Here is a 6000-nt window from a genome sequence, read left to right as displayed (position 1 = left end):
TGTTGTTGAAGCTGACACCCTGGGATCCTTCAAGAAGCTGCTTGATGAGATTTTGGGATCAATAAGCTACTAACAACCAAACGAGCAAGATGGGCCGACTGGCCTCCTCTCGTTTGTAAACTTTCTTATGTTCTTATGTTCTTATATATCTTTATCTCTATATATGCTTTATGCCCTAGTCAGTCAAACAAATATAGCAAATGAGTATACTGTATTGACTGAAGCGTGATCTTCATAACTAGTAATTATGAAACAATTCAGTTCATTTAGCGAGGAAGCAATCTACACTTGCTTGATATACCCCTCTGTCCACTCAAATCATTGATGAACGCACTTTGAGACCACGGGGCTGCCATTCACTTTGTTCGCAATCGCTTACTGTACAGGCAGAGTGGATATGATGAAATCTATTTATGTGTGGATTAAAGCAAATGAAACTCTGAAGTGTCCCGTGGTTAAGGGGCTGGACGGTACCTTGCATGACATCCCATCTGCAGTGGCATGGCATTTCATTTCATTGTGGCACGATGCTGGGAGATACAAGCTTTCCACTCTTTGAAGTTAATGGAACACATATTCAAATAACAAAACCAGGGAACACATGCAGCTTTCTTCAACAAGTTTCCTCTGAAGTATTAAAAATAAAGACAAAAACCCTGGTGCACGGCATGTTGTTTATTTCTCCTGCCTAACTCAGTGAACTGCTGCTAGCACTACATTTCAAAGACTTTTTTTTTTTTTTTTAGCAATAGTCCAATAATAATAAAAATGATCATGTATTGAAAAGTCTTGATAATAAATACTGACACACGTGCATGGTGTGTCTGTATTAAAAATGTGAATTGATGGGACTATGGTCTAGGTATCTCTAGATATCCCCCAGACTGTCCAGACTTGCACAATGTCCTTTGCTGTTTTTCCCAGCAGACACTTGAAGACTTGTCTTCTCATTGCCCCCAGTGCTCAGTAAGACTCAGAAAAACCTGGGCAGCGCACCATGATGCATCTAATCAAAATAAATAATGACACATGCTGCTCACCAGAATAATATTGAAACTGATAGAGGGTGTCAGTACCTATGGGCAAAAAAATGTGAATCTGAATTTAAAAAAACAAAAATATCCCCAATGGCAAAGCAAAGTGAAAGGCTGCTGATCTGCTCCCCTCGTCATTTCTGAATGGTCTGTCTGAAGTTAATCACAGCCTTCGCTGTAAATCAAAATCAAAATCAAAAATCAAAGCAGAGCATTCCAGTGAGCTAACCAGTCTGGCATTTCTAACTAATCAGCATACATTCAAGCTTGTTGAAAATTACAGAGAGAGACACTAAGTTTAGCTGAAAGCAGCTGTGCCAGTTTAAATAAATATCCAAAGTAATTTCATGAGCTAATCTAAAAACATTTTGGCCACGAAGAAATCGCTTTTTGAATGTATTTTGATTGGAATGAATGGACTGATGAATTACACTGTCCTTATAAAAGTTTCCTGGAGTAAAAGCAAAGCAAAGTGCAATAAATCCCAGTGAAAGCATGGTAATACCATGCGAATACTATCTTTAGGCATCTCAGTTATTTATTTCTGACAGCACACAATTTGATGCTACAGTATAATGCCTGCAGAAGAGAATACCAATATGACTTCATGAACAGAACCAACAGAGGGCAGTGTTTGATCACCAGGCTTCAATTGCAGGAAGTACAGCCTTTGCTGTGCATGCTGTGGTTTGTCTATTGGAGGAATGGTATGGAAGGAAATTAAAGGAACTCTTATAAAAGTATAGCATTACTGCAGTACAGTGGTAAAGAAAAGTGTAGTTAAGCCTTGAAGATTAAGCTCTTGGTAGATTACAGGGCAAGCAAGGCAAACCAAAGAGAAGCATGGTAAAGCATGGGAAATGCTGGTGCTTTTAGCAAAGCCAAGGACCAGGGCATGGAGCACAGTCACCTGTTCTCCTTGACTCCAAGGTTACACTTAATCCAGCACTCACTGCTGTGCTTGGATACATACGTCCAGGTTCAATTGCTATCAATTAGCCACTTTAGACTGACCACATTCTGACATGTTTTTTTTCTTATTTCCCCATCCAATAAGGTCAGGCCTCCCATTCAAACACACACATTGTCACATGTTTGGTTGGCTTGCAATTGGAAGGGAAGAAGTTTTTAATTCCAACCTTGCTAAAACCACACACAATATGTAAATCTCTCCAACCGCAGTGCCTATGTACTGCACTGTAGATGTCATAGATAAGACAAGATATACACAACCCATATAAACCTTACATGACAATGAAACCACTCAGCACCTAGCTTCAATAAGCAGGTCTATGTCAGCTGAAGTTTAAACTTACAAGCAGTGGATCATTTCAAACCAGGGGAATCCTGGGTTCAAATGTGATCCATGTATTTCAGTAATCAGGGTCACTCAGGGGAATCCTGGGTTAAAATGTGAACCATGTTAGTCGTACAACAGCAAGGAGCAAAGAAGTCTTTTTTTAAACTTTTTAAATTTTTTTTGTCATTGCAACTAGAAATAATTTCTCATTAAAATGACAAGTGTCTTGTAATTAGTCTTAAGTTGTTCCTTATTGGTTTCAATATGCTGAGCTGTGAATCTAAATCAGCAATGTTTTTAAAACTTCTGTCTATGCATCTACGTTACCGAATACAGCTCTGTGCCTCTCGTGGGAATGAACATGCTGTGACTCAGAGTAAGCTATAAAACACAATTACAGCTTAACCTCCTTCCTGTGACAGCAATAATTAAAGAAGATGTTTAATTCCAATAATGTCTGCCCTATTATTTCTATTGTGAGCACACTGAAAATCATATCTTCTGCCTGCAGGTCCCTTGGTGCTCAGGTACCTTAGACAGGACTGCGAGAGTCTGTGTTGTTATTAAATGCGTTTATCAGGTGATGATGTGGGGGTTGCAGCAGTGGCAGTGTTACCTGGTTTATCAGGTGATGGTGTGGGGGTTGCAGCAGTGGCAGTGTTACCTGGTTTATCAGGTGATGGTGTGGGGTGCAGCAGTGGCAGTGTTTGCAGGTGATGAGCAGTGGCAGTGTTACCTGGTTTATCAGGTGATGATGTGGGGGTTGCAGCAGTGGCAGTGTTACCTGGTTTATCAGGTGATGATGTGGGGGTTGCAGCAGTGGCAGTGTTACCTGGTTTATCAGGTGATGATGTGGGGGTTGCAGCAGTGGCAGTGTTACCTGGTTTATCAGGTGATGATGTGGGGGTTGCAGCAGTGGCAGTGTTACCTGGTTTATCAGGTGATGATGTGGGGTTGCAGCAGTGGCAGTGTTACCTGGTTTATCAGGTGATGATGTGGGGGTTGCAGCAGTGGCAGTGTTACCTGGTTTATCAGGTGATGATGTGGGGGTTGCAGCAGTGGCAGTGTTACCTGGTTTATCAGGTGATGATGTGGGGGTTGCAGCAGTGGCAGTGTTACCTGGTTTATCAGGTGATGATGTGGGGGTTGCAGCAGTGGCAGTGTTACCTGGTTTATCAGGTGATGATGTGGGGGTTGCAGCAGTGGCAGTGTTACCTGGTTTATCAGGTGATGATGTGGGGGTTGCAGCAGTGGCAGTGTTACCTGGTTTATCAGGTGATGATGTGGGGGTTGCAGCAGTGGCAGTGTTACCTGGTTTATCAGGTGATGATGTGGGGGTTGCAGCAGTGGCAGTGTTACCTGGTTTATCAGGTGATGATGTGGGGGTTGCAGCAGTGGCAGTGTTACCTGGTTTATCAGGTGATGATGTGGGGGTTGCAGCAGTGGCAGTGTTACCTGGTTTATCAGGTGATGGTGTGGGGGTTGCAGCAGTGGCAGTGTTACCTGGTTTATCAGGTGATGATGTGGGGGTTGCAGCAGTGGCAGTGTTACCTGGTTTATCAGGTGATGATGTGGGGGTTGCAGCAGTGGCAGTGTTACCTGGTTTATCAGGTGATGATGTGGGGGTTGCAGCAGTGGCAGTGTTACCTGGTTTATCAGGTGATGGTGTGGGGGTTGCAGCAGTGGCAGTGTTACCTGGTTTATCAGGTGATGATGTGGGGGTTGCAGCAGTGGCAGTGTTACCTGGTTTATCAGGTGATGATGTGGGGGTTGCAGCAGTGGCAGTGTTACCTGGTTTATCAGGTGATGATGTGGGGGTTGCAGCAGTGGCAGTGTTACCTGGTTTATCAGGTGATGATGTGGGGGTTGCAGCAGTGGCAGTGTTACCTGGTTTATCAGGTGATGGTGTGGGGGTTGCAGCAGTGGCAGTGTTACCTGGTTTATCAGGTGATGGTGTGGGGGTTGCAGCAGTGGCAGTGTTACCTGGTTTATCAGGTGATGATGTGGGGGTTGCAGCAGTGGCAGTGTTACCTGGTTTATCAGGTGATGATGTGGGGGTTGCAGCAGTGGCAGTGTTACCTGGTTTATCAGGTGATGATGTGGGGGTTGCAGCAGTGGCAGTGTTACCTGGTTTATCAGGTGATGATGTGGGGGTTGCAGCAGTGGCAGTGTTACCTGGTTTATCAGGTGATGATGTGGGGGTTGCAGCAGTGGCAGTGTTACCTGGTTTATCAGGTGATGATGTGGGGGTTGCAGCAGTGGCAGTGTTACCTGGTTTATCAGGTGATGATGTGGGGGTTGCAGCAGTGGCAGTGTTACCTGGTTTATCAGGTGATGGTGTGGGGGTTGCAGCAGTGGCAGTGTTACCTGGTTTATCAGGTGATGATGTGGGGGTTGCAGCAGTGGCAGTGTTACCTGGTTTATCAGGTGATGATGTGGGGGTTGCAGCAGTGGCAGTGTTACCTGGTTTATCAGGTGATGATGTGGGGGTTGCAGCAGTGGCAGTGTTACCTGGTTTATCAGGTGATGATGTGGGGGTTGCAGCAGTGGCAGTGTTACCTGGTTTATCAGGTGATGATGTGGGGGTTGCAGCAGTGGCAGTGTTACCTGGTTTATCAGGTGATGATGTGGGGGTTGCAGCAGTGGCAGTGTTACCTGGTTTATCAGGTGATGGTGTGGGGGTTGCAGCAGTGGCAGTGTTACCTGGTTTATCAGGTGATGATGTGGGGGTTGCAGCAGTGGCAGTGTTACCTGGTTTATCAGGTGATGATGTGGGGGTTGCAGCAGTGGCAGTGTTACCTGGTTTATCAGGTGATGATGTGGGGGTTGCAGCAGTGGCAGTGTTACCTGGTTTATCAGGTGATGATGTGGGGGTTGCAGCAGTGGCAGTGTTACCTGGTTTATCAGGTGATGATGTGGGGGTTGCAGCAGTGGCAGTGTTACCTGGTTTATCAGGTGATGGTGTGGGGGTTGCAGCAGTGGCAGTGTTACCTGGTTTATCAGGTGATGATGTGGGGGTTGCAGCAGTGGCAGTGTTACCTGGTTTATCAGGTGATGATGTGGGGGTTGCAGCAGTGGCAGTGTTACCTGGTTTATCAGGTGATGATGTGGGGGTTGCAGCAGTGGCAGTGTTACCTGGTTTATCAGGGTGATGGTTGTGGGGGTTGCAGCAGTGGCAGTGTTACCTGGTTTATCAGGTGATGATGTGGGGGTTGCAGCAGTGGCAGTGTTACCTGGTTTATCAGGTGATGATGTGGGGGTTGCAGCAGTGGCAGTGTTACCTGGTTTATCAGGTGATGATGTGGGGGTTGCAGCAGTGGCAGTGTTACCTGGTTTATCAGGTGATGATGTGGGGGTTGCAGCAGTGGCAGTGTTACCTGGTTTATCAGGTGATGATGTGGGGGTTGCAGCAGTGGCAGTGTTACCTGGTTTATCAGGTGATGATGTGGGGGTTGCAGCAGTGGCAGTGTTACCTGGTTTATCAGGTGATGATGTGGGGGTTGCAGTGGCAGTGTGGCAGGTGATGGTGTGTGCAGCAGTAGTGTTACCTGGTTTATCAGGTGATGATGTGGGGGTTGCAGCAGTGGCAGTGTTACCTGGTTTATCAGGTGATGATGTGGGGGTTGCAGCAGTGGCAGTGTTACCTGGTTTATCAGGTGATGATGT

This window comes from Polyodon spathula, chromosome 10 (genome assembly GCF_017654505.1).
Source record: "Polyodon spathula isolate WHYD16114869_AA chromosome 10, ASM1765450v1, whole genome shotgun sequence".
Taxonomy (NCBI): domain Eukaryota; kingdom Metazoa; phylum Chordata; class Actinopteri; order Acipenseriformes; family Polyodontidae; genus Polyodon; species Polyodon spathula.
This window is presented reverse-complemented; position numbering follows the sequence as displayed.